Consider the following 24,362-nt stretch of genomic DNA (forward strand, 5'->3'; position numbering starts at 1 on the left):
AGCTTTCATCTCTTAAACTGACTTAAAATTATTTTTTCCTATACATGGTCTTTAATTTTCATTGGATTTTTATTGTGACAAGTGTGTTGTTTTGACGTTTTCAGAGTGACTCTTTTAGGTGACTTCAGATGACCTAAGTGGTAAGTTTTATAATTTTTTTTATTAATATAGCAACACACTTTTTGGGGAAATTATGGTAATACTTATATGTAAATGTAGAGGTTGTCCACAAAGTTGTACATCATAGGAAAGCCATTTATTTGTGCAGATGGCTACATAAGTTGAATTCCACCTATCTGAAACCATGTTTGCAAGCAGAAAAATTGGTTTCTTTGAATGTTCCTCAACATATCTGTGATGGAGATAACTTCATCTTGCTTGGAAGTTCTTGAAGAGTCTTGCTACTGAGAACTATTGACTTTTCTGGATGATTATTATTAAATTCCTTTGCTGCTCTTCCTTGTGACCATCCTTTACATCCTTATAATAAAATTATTTCATTACAGTCTTGTAAGGTCAGCAACGTGATTTTCTGAATAAAAATCATGAATTACAGAAAGAAAAACCATTGATTTAATAGCCTGTAATGGTGATTGCGTTGGATAGACATAAGATTGTTTAACTATGATCATAACCATGGAGACTTCTGTAATCAATGGACTTTGTTGTTTCTGAATGAATTGACCTAGCTTATTTTGTCCCCTGTTTTTGAAGTCCACTAAATTGAGATTCATTAAATTGAGGGTTTACTGTATATTAAATGGTTCTCTGTAAAACACATTATAATTTTCTCGCTTTTCCTTAAAAAATGTATAATCTGTAGTACTTTTGTTATGTGAATTACTGTATTCAAGATTATGTCTTACTTTTGGTAAGTATATGTTCAAGTTTACATTTAGTTAGTTTATAATATTCAGATATGTTATCTTAATGTACAGTATAAAGATAAAGCTAAGACCCGATTTCTCATTGAGTGTACACTTGTATTAAGGTATCTGCACACACTGAGTGCACTTTTTTTAAGGTAACTACACACATTTAGTGTACTCTTGTATTAAGGTAACTACACACATACAAAAAATTTCTTCATAAAGTGTGGAACAGTGGAATGATTTACAAGAAGAGGTAATAAGTGCTACAACCACTAGAAACTTTAAAAAAAAATTATAGTAAATTACTGTAACTATCAAAGCTGGGACACCACAAGCATAGCTCGGCTCCTGTATATACAAATAAGTCATTGCACATAGTCAGACCTTGAAACTGTGCACAGGTGGGAGCTGTGACATGTTTGCTGTGGACACATTTTTATTAATTTTATGTTTTTTAAGGGTTGTAGAGTACAGTGAAACCTCAGTTTTTGTTTTTAATTCGTTCCAGTCTGACGAAAACCAAATTTGACAAAAACTAAAGCAATATTTCCCATAAGAAATAATGTAAACCCAGTTAATCCATTTCAGACACCCAAAAATATTAACGAAAAATACATTTTATAGAGAATAATTATAGTTTTACATACAAAAAAAATGAGAAATAAATATAAAGCACTAATTTTAATGGATAAATGAACATTTAACCCTTTGACTGTTGCAACTCCAAATTCTGAAGTGTCTTCTGGTGTCGAAAAATTTTTGGAAAAAAAAAAATTATTTTTTCTTATGAAATGATAGAGAATCTTGACCCGATGGTAATGACACCAAAAGTACGAAATTTGATCGAAAACTTACAGAATTGCGCTCCCGCATAGTAAGTGATCTCGGCGATATATGTATACACATCGGCAATTTCGCCGACTATGAGCCCTATTTTCGGCCAATTCCATTGTTCCAGTTGACCAAACTCAAAGCTATTTCTTTAGAACTCCGTGTTTTCTATCAATTGAGTATAAGAAACCACCCATTTACCAATTTCAGCTACCCAGTAAAGTGGTCAGAAATTGGCAATTTGGTCAATTTCATGCAAATTATAAAAGATGCCAATTTCAAAATAGAGCCCAGAATAAACAATGCAGACATTCTTGGCACTAAAATAACATATCCTCTGTTCATTAGTCATGTCTGCAGGCCCCTCTTATATTACTCTTGCTTTCTGTTTTGATTTTTTATTCACACGAAAAATAGAAGATTGACTGTTATACAGACTACTTCATTATTGTAAAAATGGTATAAATAATATCAGTGCACTAGTGAAAGAATATTAGACTCCCCAGTTGATGTGTATTGGACGTGTGGTGTGATTTGCTTACTCTTGAACATTGGTAAAAATCGAACATTTCCGCTAAATTTCAAGGTCGTTTTTATCGTGAAACTAATCAAAATCATCTCTATTTCTGTAACATGTTTTCCATTCTATCAAACGAGACCAAGAAAACGAGAATACAACCATAAATACTATAGGAAAATACACCTCAAAGTCGGTGCTTTAATTCAAAAACACGTTTTTTTTTCTCTCATTATGCACTGTGTGCTGCAGGATTTTTTTTTTTTTATATAGTGCACACTGACCACACAGACCCATTCTCTCACATGTGGGCCTACCAGCTTTCTCCTGCTTGATTTGAAGCCGCTAGAATTATTCAGTATATATACGTCTGAAACACTGGCTCGTAAGACACATATATACGGTCGAAACAGTCAAAGGGTTAAATCAGTTTTACCTTTATTGAAGACTCGTTAGCATATGGATGACGGTGAGGGAAAAGGGAGGAGAGTTTATTGTTTGGAAGGAGATTCCCCTTCCATAAGGACTTCAGGTATCAAGTCCCTACTGGGGGTTACTGCCCTTCTTTGTCTTTTACTGGCACTAGGACCAGTTTGAGAGCCACTGTACCCCTGTCCCACAAAAAAATCTGTCCAGAGAGGTCTGTTTCTGGCGTCTCTTAAAGATTTGTCTAAAAGGAGACACGGCATTGTCATTGATGAGGACTTCCCGTACATCTTGACGAGATCGACCACATGTACTGCACTTTCATACTTTTCTACAAGTTCTTTCTTGAATTCTATCATGTTTCTCACCTTTATCGAAGGGCTGGCACTCAGAACTTTCTTTGGCCCCATGGTGGCTTATTTAGCAGTCGCACTCAATAAACTGGAACAAAAAACAATAGATTATTATGAAATGTTTTGTATGAACGCGCAGAAAAAAAGCCAGACTGACTCAGAATGCATGCCTGGGATGCTTTGTGTGGGTGCGGGCATGCGGATATGTTTGGTACAGCAGATAAAAACCAAGGTGAGGAACAAAAACTGGGACAATATTTTGACAAAAAAAAAAAAAGTCGTCAAAAACCAAATTTGATGAAAACCAGGGCTAACGAAAACCAAGGTTCCACTGTACAGTGGTACCTTGAGTTTTAAAGAGCTCCCAACTTGAACAATTATGTAAGTGTATTTTTGTAAGTGCTTTTGTAAGTTTATTTTTTGGGGGTCTGAAATGGACTAATCTAATTTACATTATTCCTTATGGGAACAAATTCGTTCAGTATCAGCACTTGAACAGCCTTCTGAAGTGAATTAAGTTGGTAACTCGAGGTACCACTGTATAAGAAACTGGACTGAATACTTGCAATAATAAATGTGAAAAATAATGACATTTTACCTCTGTACAGTGTTGAAGTATTAAGTATTAGTATTAAGCCTAGTTTGGCTATGTTATGCATCCTTGCATAGAATCTAAGTACATTACTGCATGGTATATAATACTGATAAGTATTTGTTAATTGTTTGTTTTACACAAGTATACATGTGTATTGAAATATTTATTTACACGTCACATACAGTGGAACCTCAAAAATCGAACTGCTTCCAACACGACCAATTATGTAAGTGCATTTTTGTAAGTGCTTTTATAAGTGTATTTTTGAGGGTCTGAAATGGACTAATCTAATTTACATTATTCCTGATGGAAATAAATTCATTCGGTAAAGGCACTCGAACAGCCTTCTGGACCGAAGAAAGTTCGATATTTGAGGTTCCACTGTATGTTGGTTATCATTTGATGTGTTTAAATATACATCATTATAATTAATAATTACATGTATATATTTATATTATCCATCTCACACCTCTGTTATCATTGGCACTACTTTCTGGAGTACAGTATTACTGGCTGTACTATTCATGACAGTTACCATTGATGCAGGAACTGTACTGCACTGCACCACATGAATGATATATTTACATACTTTAAATTTAGATTTTATTTACGATATTTTCTTCACAAAAAAGTAATTATTTTTTTTTTATTATCACACCGGCCGATTCCCACCAAGGCAGGGTGGCCCGAAAAAGAAAAACTTTCACCATCATTCACTCCATCACTGTCTTGCCAGAAGGGTGCTTTACACTACAGTTTTTAAACTGCAACATTAACACCCCTCCTTCAGAGTGCAGGCACTGTACTTCCCATCTCCAGGACTCAAGTCCGGCCTGCCGGTTTCCCTGAATCCCTTCATAAATGTTACTTTGCTCACACTCCAACAGCACGTCAAGTATTAAAAACCATTTGTCTCCATTCACTCCTATCAAACACGCTCACGCATGCCTGCTGGAAGTCCAAGCCCCTCGCACACAAAACCTCCTTTACCCCCTCCCTCCAACCCTTCCTAGGCCGACCCCTACCCCGCCTTCCTTCCACTACAGACTGATACACTCTTGAAGTCATTCTGTTTCGCTCCATTCTCTCTACATGTCCGAACCACCTCAACAACCCTTCCTCAGCCCTCTGGACAACAGTTTTGGTAATCCCGCACCTCCTCCTAACTTCCAAACTACGAATTCTCTGCATTATATTCACACCACACATTGCCCTGGTACTGCTGTAATGTTAAAGTTAAGAGTAGGAAAACCTGTTAGACTTACATTTTCTTATTTGAGTCATGAAAATACAGTAAACAGTATAGGATTTGTAAAGAAATCTGCTTTAATTGATTTAATCTCAATTAGGTAATTGATTTAATCTCAATTAGGTAATTGATTTAATCTCAATTAGGTAATTGATTTAATCTCAATTAGGTTAGTGAATAGTTACCCAGTGTGATCCACCCCTCATTTACACACTAACTTTTTCAACCCTCTAAACTGCTTACAAAATAAATTTAAGTCAGTGTTGGCAATATAAATACACACTCAAAGCAAATCCTACGTGACTTAATTTATGCTTGGAGAACGTTTTACCACTTATGTATATACAAAATTTATACATAAGTGGTAAAATGTTCTCCGAGTATAAATTAAGTCATGTAGGACTTGCTTTGAGTGTGTATTTACATTGTCCACACTGACTTAAATTTATTTTGTAAGCAGTTTAGAGGGTTGAAAAAGTTAGTGTGTAAATGAGGGGTGGATCACACTGGGTAACTATTCACTAACCTAATTGAGATTAAATCAATTAAAGCAGATTTCTTTACAAATCCTATACTGTTTACTGTATTTTCATGACCCAAATTAGAAAATGTAAGTCTAACAGGTTTTCCTACTTCATAAATTTTGACAGTGTAGAGGAAATAGTAACACGTTTACTTCCTCTCTGTCCATAGCAAAGACTTCCAAGCTCTACTGCTTGGAGGACAGCCTCCTCAGATGTATGGCATTTTTCAGGATTGCATATTACAGTTTGTTCCTTGTCAAGGTGATTTGATCAATGAGAAAATTCTGGGTTGTATTTACACCCTTAGGGAAGTCTATACAATACATACAAGCTCTCATTGTTATTAATTTTCATGCTTACCACTGTTTCACTTATTGTAAAAATAATCTGGTTTCTTGTTACAGTAAGCCCTCTTGATAATGCAAGGATTATGTTCCTGAAAATCAGCACATAATTTAATATATTGTTAGCAGTGAAGTATTTATGTGAAAATTAGGGTTACATTCTAGACACCTCCAGATTTGCCCAACTTTTTTTTTTATTACAGGTGGTGCACTAGGTAAAAATCACAACAGTATAACTTAACATTCTGATAATGCTGTCTTCTTGAAATGAAAGTGGAGGGAGGGGTTAATGTGGGCTTACTGAGCTCAGGTGGATAACTGGTTATTTCTTCATTGCACCATCAGATTAAGCTACTTGGTCAACTTTTAACAATTTCTCGCAAGAGATTATTTTTCAATGCTCTTTCAAAAACTCAGAAATTGCTGGAAACAATGTTGGTCTAAGTTAAGATTCAAATGGTTTTCAGTCATACCATAATTGGGGTTCTGACCGTCTTCCCACTGTTGAGTGTGGGGAACTACACTCACGATTACGAATCAGAGACACATGACTCGCACACACATACCAAATAGAGAAATGCCTGGTACCACTCTGTGAGAAGGCTGGGTCACATTGTTAGTTCATCTCTCTGAAAATCCCATGTTTCATGCAGACTCTGACTTTTTAAAAGAAACTAGTGTTAGATGATTATAGTGTTGGTAGGTGATCATAGGTGATGGGACTGGTAAGTTATGAAGGTGGTAACTATTGCAATACAAAATATATCTGGCTTTAAGTGATGGAGGAGGGTGGTGATTGATGGTATTAGGTGGTAATAGTGCTGGTAGGTGGTGATAGATGGTAGTGTTAGGTTAACAGCCACATCTACAATATAAGGTATCAAAAACTGTATTATTTTGATGAAATAAAAGCTTTAATTTTTATGTCTCTTGGAGGTGTTGTATACCAAACCCTAATTTTCATGTAAATGAGACACATCGCTGTTTTACACTAAGCGATAATTTCAGGAATGTAACCGCCTACCTGCCACTATGTGTGTGCATACGTGCTTAATATAAAAATGTGTTTATTTTTATGGCACAGTATATGGCTTTCAAATTGTATTTCACAGAGTATTACAGTACTTGCAGGGTGCTTTAACTAGAATAAATATACATGCTGTACAAAATATATTCTGTTCAACAAGATTGTATATAAAGAACATTTGGTAGAACAGATTTAAAAATGTATAAAATTTTGTCCTTTTTATTATGGACACACTAATAGTCAAAGGAAACTTTTATTGGTAAACTAATTTGGAAGTTTGTAATAAAATAGGTCTCAGACTAGTATCTCGTACTGTACCTGTATATATTAATGTACCTGACTTGTAGCATACTTTTGTAATAAACTTTTGACATGTGTAATTTATTTCTCCTATTCCAGTAATAATAATAATAGTTATAATAATTATATTTGTATCTTAAAACATTAAGATAGCCTTCAGTTTAATAACCTCTTTAAGGGGGGCTTTTTGTCATGGTAAAGAGGCTATTGCTCTGAGGAATTGAACCTTTTGGTCTTCCTCAGACCGAACCCAATTACCCCCCGAATCCACCCTTCCCTATCCCATCCTCCCCATTCCTCCCCTCCCATTCCTCCTCTCCTCTCCCCATCCCTCCCCTATCCCCTTCCCGTTTTCAACCTTTGGGGTTCTTCCCTCAGGCATTCTAGTTCCTAGGTAGGGGGAAGGGTACCATGGTCCAACCCATTCTGTTGAGGTCCTTGGTGGTGGTGCACTTTGCGGTGGAATCTGTTGACTGTTTTTCTGACCTTTCTAGCGCCCCTGTACCTTCTGCTGGTGTTGTTTCGTCACCAGCTCCAGGTGCCGAGGCTTCACCTGACTCCTTCGATACATCCGACCTCCGCACTTCTCTGACCATGTTTCCGGCTTCTCTCCCCATGGTGCGACGATTCTCGGATCACCCACCCATCTCACAGCAGACCAACTCCGGTCCCACACCTAAACAACCAAGATCATTAACTGATGACACTTCTATTACTTCTCTGCCCAGAAAAGATCTGCACAACACTCTCTTCCCTTACACACTACATATCAAAGTACACAATGGACTAAGTTTTTTACTCTACAACCACCATCTCCCACTGATTATCTTTCAGATCATAGTATCGGGAAGGTGCCCCTACACCAAATTGGTCAAAATATTTCATTTCATGCTCTCAAGAGTGGTACACGCATCGTCGTGATACACAGTGCTAGCCAAGCCCACCATCTTTCTCTCCTTACCACAGTAGATGGTACCCCTGTAACAGTTCAAAAACACCACCCTCAATTCTTGTAGTGGTACCATCATTCTGCCTCATACCATTGTTCAACATAACTTCCAGACATGTGGTGATGACATTCTCGAACAACTTGAGCTGTAAGACCTCCCAATTCTCGAAGTAGACATGTATATACCACCTACCCGCAGGTGGAGATGCTACCCCTGCAACGTAGCTTGCTTAACTTTTGACTGTCGTGAGCTTCTGTCTTCCATTTATATTGCCGGACACTGTCTCCAAACCCGAGAGTTGATCCCTACACCACAACAGTGAAGAAATTGCAGGCGCTTTGGCCACCCAGCAAAATATTGCAGGTCCATGCCTCTTCAAGGGGGGCTCCTTGGTGCAGTGAAGAGTCTCTTGGTCTGAGGAATTAGACCTTTTGGTCTCCTTCCTCAGACTGAACCTAATTACCTCCCAATCCCCCCTTCCCTATCCCATCCTCCCTATCCCCTTCCTGTTTTCAGCCTTTGGGATTCTTTCTACAGGCGCACTCGTTCCTAGATAGGGGGAAGGGTACCATGGTCCATCCCATTACATTGAGGTCTGTGGTGGTGTTGTAGTTTGCCAAGGAATCTGGATCACCTGGGGATGTCCCACTTATTCTCCAGTCTCCCTGGGTGTCTTTCGGGTGATGCGTGTATCTCTGGAAGCTACCTTTTGGATTCCCCGGAGTGGCGGCTGAAGGAGAAATGCTTTGTGGCGGGTATCCGGCCACCCTCTCTTTTGTCTACCGAGGTGGCTAGGTATGTGTGAGGTTGCTATCTCGGATTGCTGAGTTACTGGCATGAAGGGTAGGGTATGGCACAGGTTTTATGCCACATCTGCACTACTGCGGTGCTGGGGTCCTCTTAGGTGTGGAGGGGGATTTATGTCCTCATTCCTCCTAGGATCTATCCCTCCATGTCCCCTCCCCTCTTTTTTTTTTAAGCAAAAAAGAAAGAAGTGACATAATCATGGAATCCCAAGTCCATGAAACAGCTCCCACCGGGCCCCTTTTTGCTATCACACCGTGTTCCCACCCTACTTCATTATTTGACCACTCTTCGGACATAACTCATGCCCCTGTACCTCCTGCTGGTACCGGGGTTCTGCCTAACTCTTTGATACATCTGACCTCTGCACTTGTTTGACCATGCTTCCGGTTTCTCCTTCTATGGTGTGGCTATTTTCAGATCTGCCCGTCCCATGTCGGACCATCTCCTATCCCCACACCTAAATGCCCAAGACCATTACCTGATGATATTCCTTCACTTCCTTCTCATTTTGCCCAGAAAAGACTGGCACGACACTCCCTCTTACACGCTATGTTTCAAATTACACAATGGACTCAAGTTTTTTACTCTGCAACCGACTTCTCCTGACTTTCTTTCAGATCATAATATTAGCAAGGTACTCCTTTCATGCTCTCAAGAATGGTGCACACATAGTCATGGTACAGAATGCTAGCCAACCTTGCAATCTTTCTCTCCTTACAACCATAGATGCTATTCCTGTAACTATTGAGAAACATCATTCTCTCAATTCTTGTAGTGATACTGTCATTCTACCTCATACCATTGTCCAACAGAATTTCTAGACATGTGGTGATGACATTCTGGAACAGCTTGAGCTCCAAGACCTCCCAATCCTCGAAGTAGACATTTATGTCTTCCCTTGCAGCAGGTGGAGACCATACCCTTGCAATATAACTCACTTAACTTTTGAATGCCGTGAGCTTCTGTCCTCAGTTTATATTGTGGGACACCGTTTACAAGTTCGAAAGGTGATCCCTACACTGCAACATTGTAGAAATTGCTGGTGTTTTCGTCATCCAGCGAAATATTGCAGGTCCATGGCCGAATGCCCAGTCTATGGTGCTGACCTCTTCAAGGGGGTCTCTTTGGCGTGGTGAAGAGGCTCCTGGTCTGAGGAATTAGACCTGTCAGTCTCCTTCCTCAGACCAAACCTAATTACCCCCCGATCCCCCCTTCCCTATCCCATCTTCCCCATCCTCCCCTTTTTCCTTTCCTCCTCCTCCCCACCCCTCCCTTTTGCCCTTCCTCTTTTTGGCCTTTGGGATTTTTCCCACAGGCACACTAGTTCATAGGTAGGGGGAAGGGTACCGGGGTCCATCCAATTCCGTTGAGGTTCTTGGTGGTGGTGTAGTTTGCCGTGGGATCTGGATCGCCTGGGGATGTTCCGATCCCTCTCCGGTATCCCGGAGGGTGGCTTTGGGTGTCTTCCGGGCGACTGGTGTATCTCTGGAAGCCACCTTTCAGATTCCGGGGGTTGTGGCCGAAGGAGGTATGCTTTGTGGCGGATATCCGGCCGCCCTCTCTTTTGTCCACCGAGGTAGCTCGGCAGATGTGAGGTTGCTATCCCGGATTGCTGGTTTACTGTCATGAAGGTTAGGGTATGGCGTGGGTTCCATGCTGCATCTGCGCTACTTGCGGTGCTGAGGTCCTCTTGGGCGCGGAGGGAGATTTCTGGCCCTTTCATTCCTCCTAGGAACTATCCCTCCCCAGTCCCCCCTTTTCTTATTCTTTTTTTTATTTTTATTTTCTTTTCTTTCTTTTTTTTTCTTAAAAACAAAAAGAAAGGAGTAACCTAACCATGGAGTCCCAAATCCATGACCCCACTACCCCCGGGCCCCTTCTTGTTACCGCACCCTGTTCTGACCTCGCCTCGTCTTTTGGCCACTCTTTGGACATTCCTAAGGCCCCTGTATCTCTTGCTGGTGCTGTTTCCTCACCCGCTTCAGGTACCGGGGCTTCCACTGACTCCTTCGATTTGTCTGACCTCCGCTCTCCTTTGACTATGCTTCTGGCCTCTCCCTCTATGGCGCGACGATTTTCGAATCGCCAGCCCGTCTCACATCGGACCGACTCTGGTCCCACTTCTAAATGCCAACGACAGTCTCCTGACGATGTTACTTCGTTACCTTCCCATTCTACTCGGAAAAGACCAACACATCATGCACTCCCTCTCCACACTCAGTTTCGGACCACACAATGGACTAAATTCTTTACATTACGACCGACTTCTACTTCCTATCTTTCTGACCATAGTATTGGCAAAGCGCTCCTATGCCACGTTGGTAGAGATATTTCCTTTCATGCTCTTAAGAGTGGTACATGCATCATCACAGTCCAGAATTCTACCCAAGCTCATGCTCTTTCTCTTCTTTCACATATCGATACTATTCCTATCACTATCGAAAAACATCATTCCCTCAATTCTTGTAGTGGTACTGTTATTCTGCCCCATACCATAGTCCAACAGAATTTCCAGACATGTGGCAATGGCATTCTGGAACTCCAAGATATCCCAATTCTCAAGGTAGACACTTACGTTCTTCCCGCCCGCGGGCGAAGACGATGCCCTTGCAATGTGGCTCGTTTAACTTTTGACAGCCATGAACTCCCATCCTCTGTTTATGTAGCAGGACATCAGTTACAAGTTTGGAAGGTGATCCCTACATCACAACAGTGTAGGAATTGCTGGCAATTTGGTCACCCAGCAAAATATTGCAGATCTATAGCCGAATGCCCAGTCTGTGGTGCCGATGACCATTCTAATACATCTTGCAGTCGACCTCCCTCTTGCCTTAATTGTCATGAGGCTCACCCTTCGTATTCTCGCTGTTGCCAGGTCTACTTAAATGAGCGGGAAATTCGTTGCCTCAAAGAGGCAGAAGGTCTCCCTTATGCTATGGTAGTTTCTCATCTCCACCTCCAAGGGAGATTACCCCATGTTTCTTATTCTCGTGTTTCTAAACATCCCCCCACTTCTGGGGTCCCATCTTTTGCAGCCTCCTCTGCGGTTGCCAGTCCCATAGTCACTCCTGTATCTAATTCTTTTGCTGTCCTGGGCTCAGACATCCCTACTTCAACACCTCAGTCTGTCCTCACTTCGTGTTCTCCCTCACAAACCCCGGTATCAACAAGACCTCGTACGACACCTCCTCCCAATTGTCCCTCTACTTCTCAGAGGTCCAACAAATCTCCTTTAACCCCTCCTTCCCTTCAGCCACCTCCACATTTTACCTTCCTGGTCTCTGTACCTAGGTCTTCCCCTTTCACTGGCTCCATTACAAGTGTGGAGGTTTATCCTCCTCGTACTGCGCCTTCCTCCCCTGTCCCCTCCCAAGTTTCTTCCTTTTCTGCCACCTCCCGGGTTTCTGCCTCTTCTGTCCCCTCCCACACTTCTCCAGTTCCCTCCACCCTTTCACCCTCCCCCTCCTACCTTGGTACAGTCCATTACAGCTCCGATCTTTACTCAAACTCCTCCTCCTTCCATCTCCAATATTGTCTCCCATACGACGTCTCTGAACTCCGAAACACTGGAAGCAATCTCTGAATATATTGCAGAGACCAAACCATCAATGGACACTGATCCACCCTCTGTTTCTTCTCTTTCCTCTTCTCCATCTGCGCAATTCCTTTCTTCACAACGCACCGTTCCTTCGCTACTTGAGCATTTTCCTTTGCCACCGCATGTGGGCTTTTCTAACCCTTCTAGTCCGTAGGTACCCTTACCTGCGGATTTCAGGTATCTTTATCATTGCCAATCATGGCCTATTTACAGTGGAATATTCGCGGCCTCGGGTAATCAGGGTGAGCTTCAGATGTTGCTCTCCCAGTTTTCCCCTGTTGGTGTTTGCTTACATGCCTTACAAGAACCAAAATTACACTCTGCCGTTATCTATCCCATCTCAGGCTATAATTTATTGTATTCTTCAGATCCTTTTCCTGATGGGACCTTTAATGAAATTGCCCTTCTTCTACGCACTGATATTCTGTACCATCAGCTATTTGTTCGTACTTCGCTGCATTACACAGCAGCCCGTATCCACTTGCATAGGTGGTATACACTCTTCTTTGTATCTCTCTCCTTCTCGGGCATTATCTATCCCGGATATTGTCTTTCTTGTTTTGTCATTACCGCCACCACTTCTGTTGGCAATTTTAATGCCCATCATTTCTTCTGGGGGGGTCTCACTGTGATTCCCGTGGCATTCAGTTAGAGACTTTTCTTGCTACCCACCCCCTCCATGTTTTAAATACAGGTACTCACACCCATTTTGATCCTCAGACTCATACTCTCTCTTGCATCGATCTCTCGGTCTGCTCTTCCTCCGCCGCATTAGACTTCACCTGGTCTGTTCTCCCGGATTTACATGACAGCGATCATTTTCCAATCATTCTTGCTTCTCCTTCATATTCACCACCTCTTCGTATCCCACGCTGGCAATTTGATCAGGCAAATTGGAACCTTTACTCACAACTAACTGTTTTTAGTGAGGTTCCTTCTTCGTCCTCCATTGATGAGCTTTTACCTCTTCTCCTCTGTTTTAACTGCAGCTTCTCATTCTATACCCCAAACTTCGGGCAGGCATTCTCAGAAATGCGTGCCTTGGTGGTCTCCTGCAGTACGTTTGAAACGCGCTGCATGGGGCAGGTACTGGTACAATAGAACCACGGAGAGACTTCTTGATTTTAAGCAGAAGCGTGCGATCACTCGCCGTGTCATTCGTGACGCTAAAGGCACTTGCTGGCGAGATTATGTCTCCACCATCACCTCTGCTTCCTCTATGAGTGCAGTCTGGAAAAAAGTACGAAAACTGAGTGGTAAATATTCTCCTGACCCGGCTCCTGTTCTGCGGGTTGCCAGTGTTGATATAGCAAACCCACTAGATGTTGCCAATGAAATTGGCGTCATCTGGTCCATATTTCTCAGGGGCTCCATCTATGCCCCTCGTTTCTTTCCTCAAAGTCTGCCAGAGAGTTAGCACCCTTGGACTTTTCTTCTCCCAGAGAACAGGATAATGTGCCTTTTACACTTCAGGAACTGGAGGCAACACTCAGCTTGCCGATCATCGACAGCTGGGCCTGACGACATTCATATTCGTATGCTACAACATTTACATCAGTCAGTCCTTGCAGTCCTATTATGCCTTTTCAATCTTATTTGGTCACAAGGAGTTCTTCCACAGCTGTGGAAATCTGCCATTGTTCTCCCTTTCCGCAAACCGGGTACTACGGGACATGAAGCCTCCCACTATCGTCCCATTGCTCTTACCAGTGCAGTTTGCAAAGTGATGGAACGCCTGGTAAATAAACGTTTAGTGGTATTTAGAGACACAACAGTCTCTCCACTCGTCAATATGGCTTTCGTAAGGGCCGTTCTACCATAGACTCCTTACTATGCTTGGATACGTATGTTCGTAATGCCTTTGCGAATAACCACTCAGTTACTGCCATATTTTTTGACCTTGAGAAGGCATATGACACAACTTGGAGGTATAATATTCTGGCCCAAGCCCACTCCTTAGGCCTTCGAGGCAATCTACCATCCTTCCTTAAGAACTTTTTAATTGACAGACATTTCCGTGTTCGGGTTAATAATGTGTTCTCCCCGGACTTTATCCAAGCTGAAGGTGTCCCCCAGGGATGTGTTCTGAGCACAACACTTTTTCTCCTTGCTATAAATGATTTGGCCTCTAGTCTTCCATCCAATATTTGGTCATCACTCTATGTTGATGACTTCGCTATTGCATGTGCAGGTGCTGACTGTCACCTCATTACAGTTTCTCTCCAACATGCGGTCGACCGTGTTTTCAATTGGGCCACCACACATGGGTTTAAATTTTCCAGTACCAAAACTCGCCAAATTACTTTCACTAGATGCTCTGTCACCTCCGATCATCCTTTGTACCTCTATGGCTTCCATATCCCTGAACGTGATACAGTCAGGTTTCTAGGCCTCTTTGACCATAGGTTATCCTGGAAACCTCACATTACCTCTCTGAAGGCAACTTGTCACAGCCGGCTGAACCTTCTTAAAACCCTTGCTCATCTTTCATGGGGAGCTGATCGTCGAACTCTCCTTTGCCTACATTTCGCCCTCATTTTATCGAAACTTGATTATGGTGACCAGATCTATTCAGCGGCCTCTCCTGCTACTCTCTCTAGCCTTAGCCCCATTCATCACCAAGGATTACGTTTATGCCTTGGTGCTTTTCGCTCTTCCCCTGTTGAGAGCCTCTATGCAGAAGTGAACATTCCATCCTTATCTGATCGCCATGATGCCCATTGCCTTCGCTACTATGTATGCTCTCATGATCTCCGCAATCCTTCCATTTATAGAATGGTCACCGATATTAGTAGACATTATTTGTTCACCGCCCCTGTTTGCTCCGTCCCTTCTCCCTTCACCTACATTCACTCTTGTCTTCTCTTCATTTACCACCTTTCTATGTTCATGTAGCATCTCACTTTTCCCTACCCCCATGGGAAGTTCCAGCTGTTCGAGTCTGTTCTTTCTCACTCCCTTGCTCGAAAGCCCAACTGTCTACGTTAGCTTCCCGCTCTCTTTTTCTTGACCACTTCCACTCTCATTCTCATGCCATTGCAGTGTACACAGATGGCTCTAAGTCTTCTGACAGCGTAGGATTCGCAGCAGTGTTTCCAGACAGCGTCGTACAAGGACATTTACTATCTTCGGCTAGTATCTTTACTGCTGAATTGTATGCCATTCTTGCAGCACTTATCCATATTGCATCTATGCCTATGTCATCATTTGTGGTTGTCTCAGACTCCCTTAGTGCTTTACAGGCTATACAGAAATTTGATACACCTCACCCCTTAGTCCTCCGTATCCAAGTTTGGCTATGCCGCATCTCTTCCAAGCATAAAGATAGTTTTTTGTTGGGTCCCTGGTCATGTTGACGTACAGGGCAATGAACAGGCAGACACTGCTGCGCGGTCAGCAGTACATGACCTACCAGTTTCATATAGAGGTGTTCCATTTACGGACTATTTTGCTGCAATAGCTACCCACCTTCACACCCGTTGGCAACAACATTGGTCTACTATGCTTGGTAACAAACTTCAATCTATTAAACCGAGTATAGATTACTGGCCGTCTTCTTGTCACCAGTGTCGAGGTTGGGAGACTACTCTCTCCCATATTCGTACTGGCCATACTCGTCTTACTCATGGTTATCTCATGGAGAGGCGCCCTGCTCCTCTCTGTGAGAATTGTCAGGTTCCATTATTAGTTAGCCACATTCTATTAGACTGCCCACTTTATCAACGAGCACACAGAATATACCTCCAACGTCGTCTTCCTTCCGCTGCTCTCTCTTTACCTTCCCTTCTCGCTGATGGACCCACCTTTCATCCGGACTCTCTCATTGACTTTTTGACAACAACTGGCTTCACAAACTCTGATGATACCTTCAGCCCTTTCTACCTCAATCTCTTGCTGCCCTCTACCCCTGCCCCGCTGTTTTCTGTAACCTACTGATCATCCCTTCCCCCTTCTACCACCCAATACCCTCGCTTCCTTCCCTACCCTGCAGCACTGTATAGCCCTTGTGGCTTAGCGCTTCTTTTTGATTATAATAATAATAATAATATGGTGCTGACGACCATACCAATATGTCTTGTAGTCTACCTCCCTCTTGCCTTAATTGTAGTGAGGCTCACTCAACTTATTCTTGCCATTGCAAAGTTTACTTAAATGAGCGAGAAATCCATTGTCTCAAGGCAGAAGGCTTTCCTTATGCTATGGCAGTCTCTCATCTACACCTGCACGGGGACTACCTGGAGGCTATTCCGGGGATCAATGCCCCCGCAACCCAATCCACGACCACGCCTCCCGGTGGATCAGGGCCTGATCAACCAGGCTGTCACTGCTGGCCGCATGCAGTAAAACGTACGAACCACAGCCCAGCTGATCCAGCACTGACTTTAGGTATCTGTCCAGCTCTCTCTTGAAGGCAGCTAGGGGTTTATTGGTAATTCCCCTTGTGCTTTTAATTGGGGGTATTTTGCATCGCCTGCCCAGTCTTTTACTTTCGTAGGGAGTGGCTTCTGTGTGCAGATTCGGGACCATTCCTTTCAGGATTTTCTAAGTGTAGATTATGATATCTCTCTCTTTCCTGCATTCCAACGAGTACAAGTCAAGTGCTTCCAAGCGTTCCCAGTAGTTAAGGTGCTTGACAGAACTTATACGTGCAGTACAGGTTCTCTGTACACTCTAGATCTGCAATTTCACCTGCTTTGAACGGAGATGTTAATGCACAGCAGTAATCCAGCCTAGAGAGAACAAGTGATTTGAAAAGGATCATCATTGGCTTTGCATTTCTCGTTTTGAACGTTCTCATTATCCATCCTATCATATTCTTTGTACTTGTGATCGTAGCACTATTGTGATCCCTGAAAGTGAGATCCTCAGACATTACCACTCCCAAGTCCCTTGCATTATTTTTCCACACTATTGTATGGCCAGAGTTAGTCCTTGTGGCTTAGCGCTTCTTTTTGATTATAATAATAATAATGGCCAGAGTTTGTAGTATACTCTGTTCTTGCTATTGCAGTTACTGCCGTAACATGTTCTGGATACCATGAATACTGCAGTAACACGTTCTGGATACCATGAATACTGCAGTAACACGTTCTGGATACCAAGAATACTGCAGTAACACGTTCTGTCTACCATAAATACTGCAGTAACACGTTCTGGATACCATGAATACTGCAATAACACATTCTGGATACCATTTTGAACATTGCAGTAACATTTACCAGTTCAAACAGTACACTTCCTTTTACTGCTGCCACTCTAACAAACAGTTTAACTTACCAGCTTGATTATTAATGATCAATGTCTCTATGTATTCTAACCAGTACAACTAGTTTAATTAGATAATAAAAAATACCAGTTTCCGTCTCTACAATGAATATTGTAGCCTGGGTATGTTCGTGTGGTGCTGTGTAGTAACATGTTCGTGTGGTGCTGTGTAGTAACATGTTCGTGTGGTGCTGTGTAGTAACATGTTCGTGTGGTGCTGTGTAGTAACATGTTCGTGTGGTGCTGTGTAGTAACATGTTCGTGTGGTGCTGTGTAGTAACATGTTCGTGTGGTGCTGTGTAGTAACATGTTCGTGTGGTGCTGTGTAGTAACATGTTCGTGTGGCGCTGTGTAGTAACATGTTCGTGTGGTGCTGTGTAGTAACATGTTCGTGTGGTGCTGTGTAATAACATGTTCGTGTGGTGCTGTGTAGTAACACGTTCGTGTGGTGCTGTGTAGTAACATGTTCGTGTGGTGCTGTGTAGTAACATGTTCGTGTGGTGCTGTGTAGTAACATGTTCGTGTGGTGCTGTGTAATAACATGTTCGTGTGGTGCTGTGTAGTAACACATGTTTGTGTGGTGCTGTGTAGTAACATGTTCGTGTGGTGCTGTGTAGTAACACATGTTCGTGTGGTGCTGTGTAGTAACATGTTCGTGTGGTGCTGTGTAATATGTTCGTGTGGTGCTGTGTAGTAACACATGTTCGTGTGGTGCTGTGTAGTAACATGTTCGTGTGGTGCTGTGTAGTAACATGTTCGTGTGGTGCTGTGTAGTAACACATGTTTGTGTGGTGCTGTGTAGTAACACATGTTCGTGTGGTGCTGTGTAGTAACATGTTCGTGTGGTGCTGTGTAGTAACATGTTCGTGTGGCGCTGTGTAGTAACATGTTCGTGTGGTGCTGTGTAGTAACACATGTTCGTGTGGTGCTGTGTAGTAACACATGTTTGTGTGGTGCTGTGTAGTAACACATGTTCGTGTGGTGCTGTGTAGTAACACATGTTCGTGTGGTGCTGTGTAGTAACACAAGTTCTGGATGTGTTGAGTATTGACGCTCTGTCTTTGTTGCTCTGAGTCATGCCATGGTTGCCACTAGTTAAAGGTTTTATCGTCACTTGCACCTTGTATTTACCTATGACGTAGTTGAAGAATTTTTACATTAGCTTTGATGCTGTGTGTAATTCTTCCTTTATATTATAGGTTTTATCACTGTGTATTCCTTCTTTTCTCCCTCCGTAACAGTGGAATTATCATGGCCCCAGAATCACCACTCGGTTCTTATGTTGTCCTTCATAATATTCAGTTATTCTCTTAAATATATTCTTGCTCTCCTCTATGCTGCATTTATTTTTACATTTCACTCCTGTAGACATTACTGAATTCTCTGTATATGTTGCAGTTCCCTCGTTTGTGTGTGTGTGTGTGTGATCTATATGTCAGTGGTTCAGGAATCATCGCCCCCCTAGATCCGCTCTCTGACACTCCCTCCTAAACTGGAAAAAAAATATTAAGAGTATAAAAACTTACTTATTTTTTTAATACACATGGAGGAAAATAACTTATTCTTATTCTCAGGTTACTCAACGACCCCCCCCCCACCTCTGGGTCCCAACTTCCGCAGCCTCCTTTGTGGTAACCCCTTCCTCCTTTGTGGTAACCCCTGTCTCTATTTCTTTTGCTGTCTTGGACTCAGAGGTCCTTACCTCGACATCTCATTCTGCTCTCACCTCTTCCTCTTCTCACAAGTTTCTGTGTCTACAAGACCTCGTACAGCAACTCATCCCCATCGCCCCTCTGCCTCTACAAAGTCCAAAAAATCACCATTGTTAATGTCTCCTCTAACCCCTCCTTCCCTTCTACCTGCACATTTTTCCTTTCCAGTCTCTGTAACTGGGTCTTCACCTGTAATTGGCTCTGTTACGAGTGTGGAGGTTCATCCTCCTCGTATGGTACCTTCCTCTCCTGTCTCCTCCCAAGTTTCTTCTTCTGCCCCCTCCCAGGTCCCTTCCTCTCCTGTCCCCTCCCAAGCTTCTCCAGTTCCATCTACCCTTTTGCTTTCCCCCCCCCCCCACTTTGGTACATTCCATCGTTGCCCCGATCTTTACTCACCCTCCTCCTTCCATTTCCAATATCCTTCCACATACAACTTCCTTGTCCTCTGAAACACTTGAAGCTATCTCCGAATATATTGGAGACTAGACCATTGATGGACACTGATCCACCTCCTGTTCCTCTTCACTCTTCTCTGTCTGCACAACTCCTTTCTTCGCAGCGTCCCAATCCTTTGCTGTTTGAACGTTTTCCACTGCCTCCACATGGACTTTTCTAACGCTTCTAGTCCATCGATACCTCTATCTTCATATTTCTTGAATCTTTCTCTTTGCAAATCATGGCTTATTTACAATGGAGTATCCGTGACCTCAGAGGTAACTTGGGTGAGCTTCAGGTGTTGCTCTCCCAGTTTTCCCTTTTGTGTTTGTTTACAGGAACCCAAATTATGCTCCACTGTTATCCATCCCATCTCAGGCTATGTTTTATTATATTCACAGGATTCTTTTCCTGATGGAGCCTTTAATGAATGTGCACTTCTTATATGCACCGGTATTCCATACCATCAGCTCTTTGTTTATACTTCGTGGCATTACACTGCAGCCCACATCCACCTGAATAAGTGGTATACAATTTGTTCTTTGTATCTCTCTCCGTCTTGGTCATTATCTATCCCAGATGTTGCATTTCTGGTTTATTCCTTACCGCCACCACTTCTGATGACGATTTTAGTGCTCACTATTTACTCTGGGGGTTCTCACTGTGACTCCCGTGGCATTCAGTTGGAGGCTTTTCTCCTCCTGCATGTTTTAAATACAGGTACTCCCAATCATTTTGATCCTCGTACTCATTCTCTTTCTTGCATCGATCTCTCGGTTTGCTCTTCCTCAACTGTACTAGACTTTACCTGGTCTGTCCTCCCGGACTTCCATGGTAGCAATCATTTTCCAATCATCCTTCTCCTTCATATTCACCACCTCCTTGTAGCCCACACTGGCAATTTGACCGAGCAAATTGGGGTTTTTACTCGTGTCATACTGCTTTCAGTGAAGATCCTTCTTCATCCTACGTTGATGAGCTTTTGCACCTCTCCTCGACCTCAGTTTTAACTGCAGTTTCACATTCTATACCCCAAACCTCAGGCAGGCATTCTCAGAGGTGCATGCATTGGTGGTCTTGTGCTCGGGCAGTCTGAAATGCACTGCATGGGGCAGGTACCGGTACAATAGAACCACAGAACAACTCCTTGATTTTAAGCAGAAGAGAGCAGTCACCCGTCGTGTCATCCATGATGCTAAATGTACTTGCTGACGGGATTATGTTTCTACCATCACTTCGGCTTCCTCTATGAGTGCAGTCTGGAAAAAAATACAGAAACTGAGTGGTAAATACTCTCCTGACCTGGTTCCCATTCTTCGGGTTGCCAATGTTGCTATAGCAAACCCTCTTGACGTTGCCACTGAAACTGGTAATTATCATGTCCGTATCTCTCAGGGGCTTCATCTATGCCCCTCGTTTCTTTCCTCCAAGTCTGCCAGAGAGTTAGAGCCCTTAAACTTTTCTATCAGAGAAGAATCTCATACTGTGTTTTACACTTCTGGAACTGGATGCAACACTATCCACTTGTCGATCATCGGCAGCTGGGCCTGAGAGCATTCATATTCATATGCTACAGTATTTACATCAGTCAGCCCTTGCTGCCCTCTTACGACTCTTTAATCTTATTTGGTAGCAAGGAGTTCTTCCCCAGCTGTGGAAATCTGCCATTGTTCTCCCTTTCCGCAAACTGGGTATTATGGGACATGATGCCCCCCCCCCACTATCGTCCCATTGTTCTTACCAGTGCAGTTTGCAGGATGATGGAACATCCGGTAAATAGACGTTTGCTATGGTATTTAGAGACACACAATAGTCTCTCCACTAGTCAATATGGCTTTCACAAGGGCTGTTCTACCAGTGACCCCTTACTATGCTTGGATACGTATGTTCGTAATGCCTCTGCCAATAACCACTCTGTTATCACCATCTTGTTTTATTTTGAGAAGGCATATGACACAACTAGGAGGTACAACATCTTGACCTTAGGCCTCTGAGGCAATCTACCATTTTTTCCAGAACTTAACTGAGAGACATTTCCATGTTCGGGTTAATGTTCTTTCCCCGGATTTTGTCCAAGCTGAAGATGTCCCCCAGGGATGTGTTCTGAGCACAACACTTTCTCCTTGCTATAAATGATCTGGCATCTATTCTTCCATCTAATAAATATTTGATCATCACTGTATGTTGATGACTTTGCTATAGCTTGTGCAGGTGCTGACTGTCACCTCATAGTTTCTCTCCAGCATGTGGTCAACCATGTTTCCAATTGGGCCACTACTCATGGGTTTAAATTTCTAGTACTAAAACTCACCTAATTACTTTCACCAGACGTTCTGTCATCTCTGATCATCCATTGTACCTATTTAGCTCGCATATCCCAGAACGTGATACGGTCAGGTTTCTCGGCCTTCTGTTTGACTGTCGGTTATTCTGGAAACCTCACATTACCTCCCTGAAGGCACCTTGTCATAGCCAGCTGAACCTCCTTAAAACCCTCGCTCATTTTTCATGGGGTGGCTGATCGTAGAACTCTACACTCGACTACATTCAGCCCTAACTTTATTGAAACTCGATTATGGTGACCAGATATATTCAGTGACTTCTCCTTCAACTCTTTCTTGCCTTAATCCCATCCATCACCAGGGATTACGTTTATGCCACAGCGCTGTATAGCCCTTGTGGGTTAGCGCTTCTTTTTTATTATAATAATAATACGTTTATGCCTTGGTGCTTTTTGGTCTTCATGAGTTGAGTGCCTCTATGCAGAGGCAATTATTCCATCCTTGACCAATCGCCATGATGCTCATTGCCTTCACTATTATATTTGCTCCCATGACCTCTGCAGTCCTTTCATATATAGGATAGTCACTGATGTTAGTAGACGTTCTTTGTTTATCACCCATTTACTCTCTCCCTTTTCTCTTCACCTACATTCGCTCTTGTCTTTCTTCAATTATGTACCTCTGTAATCTTTTGACTACCGCCCACAGGATGGGTATGGGGTGCATAATAAACATATTAAACTAACTAAACTAACTTTCTTCAGTTACCACCTTTCTGTGTTAACGTAGCATCTAGCTTTTCCCTACCCCCTTGGGAAGTTCCGACATCGTGTCTGTTCTTTCCCACTGCCATGCACGAAAGCCCAACTGCCTACAGTTGCTTCTCACTTTTTCTTAACCACTTCTGATCTCATTCTCATGCCATCACAGTGTACACCAGTGGTTCCAAGTCTTCTGACAGCGTCGGATTTACAGCAGTGTTTCTGGACAGTGTCATGCAAGGACATTTATTATCCTCGGCTAGCATTTTTACGGCCGAATTGTATGCCATTCTCCTAGCACTTATTCGTATTGCATCTGTGCCTGTGTCACCATTTGTGGTCGTTTCAGACTCCCTTAGTGCTTTACAGGCTATAAGAAAATTTGATACACCTCATCCCCTGGTTCTTCGTATCCAACTTGGGTTACGTCCTATCTCTAGCAAACACAAAAGTTTTTTGTAGGGTCCCTGGTCATGTTGACATACAGGGCAATGAACAGGCAGGCTGCTGTGTGGTCAGTAGTACATGACCTCCCAGTTTCATGTAGAGGCATTTCATTCACAGACTATTTTGCTGTAACTGCTACCCACTTTTGCACCCGTTGGCAACAACATTGTCCTGATCTGCTACATAACAAATTGCATTCTGTTAAACACGGTATAGGCTTCTGGCCGTCTTCTTGTCATCACTGCCGAGGTTGGGAAAATACTCTCTCCCGTCTTCACATCGGCCACACTCATCTTGCTCACGGGTATCTCATGGAGAGGTGCCCTGTTCCACTCTATGAGAATTGTTAGGTTCCAGTTTCTGTTAGCCATATTATGTTGGACTGCCCATTCTATCAATGAGCATGTAGAATTTACCTCCAACATCATCATTGCTCTACTGCCCTTACTTTACCTTCCCTTCTTGTTGATGGACCCTCCTTTAACCCAGATTCTCTCACTGACTTTTTGACAGCAACTGGTTTACTGCACAAACTCTGATGATGTCTCTAGCACTCCTCACAGCCCTTTCTATCTTAATTTCTTGCTACCCTCTACCCCTGCACTATCATTTTATTCACATGACAAGAAGACTCAGAAGTGTCCCTGTTTGCAGATGATGTGGAGATAATGAGGAGATTAAATCGGATGAGGATCAGGTAGAACTACAGAGAGACCTGGACAGGCTGGAAGCCTGGTCCAGTAACTGCTTTTCGAATTTAACCCCGCCAAATGCAAAGGCATGAAGATTGGGGAAGGGCAAAGAAGACTGGCTAGGTGGCCAAAAACTGCAAACCTCACTCAAGGAAAAGGATCTTGGGGTGGGTATAATACCGAGCACATCTCCTGAGGCACACATCAACCAGATCACTGCTGCAGCATATGGGAGCCTGGCAAACCTAAGAATAGCATTCTGATACCTCAGCAAGGAATCGTTAAGACTCTGTACACCTTGTTCGTCAGGCCCATATTGGAGTATGCAGCACCAGTTTAGAACCCACACCTGGTCAACGGCATCAAGAAATTAGA

At 42.8% G+C, this 24,362-nt stretch overlaps 1 long non-coding RNA gene across 1 annotated transcript in view; it reads right to left on the reverse strand.

Annotated features, from left to right (window-relative positions):
* Positions 1-241: 241 nt before the first annotated feature.
* The window catches only part of LOC138852826 (uncharacterized), a 49,312-nt gene continuing 25,191 nt past the window's right edge, over positions 242-24,362 (reverse strand). Inside the window, exons 2-3 of the long non-coding RNA XR_011392103.1 lie at positions 3,015-3,087; positions 242-480 (exon numbers count right to left, since the gene is read on the reverse strand). This is a non-coding gene — a long non-coding RNA (uncharacterized lncRNA). The remainder of the gene's footprint in view (positions 481-3,014; positions 3,088-24,362) is intronic.

Source organism: Cherax quadricarinatus, chromosome 17 (genome assembly GCF_038502225.1).
Source record: "Cherax quadricarinatus isolate ZL_2023a chromosome 17, ASM3850222v1, whole genome shotgun sequence".
Lineage (NCBI taxonomy): Eukaryota > Metazoa > Arthropoda > Malacostraca > Decapoda > Parastacidae > Cherax > Cherax quadricarinatus.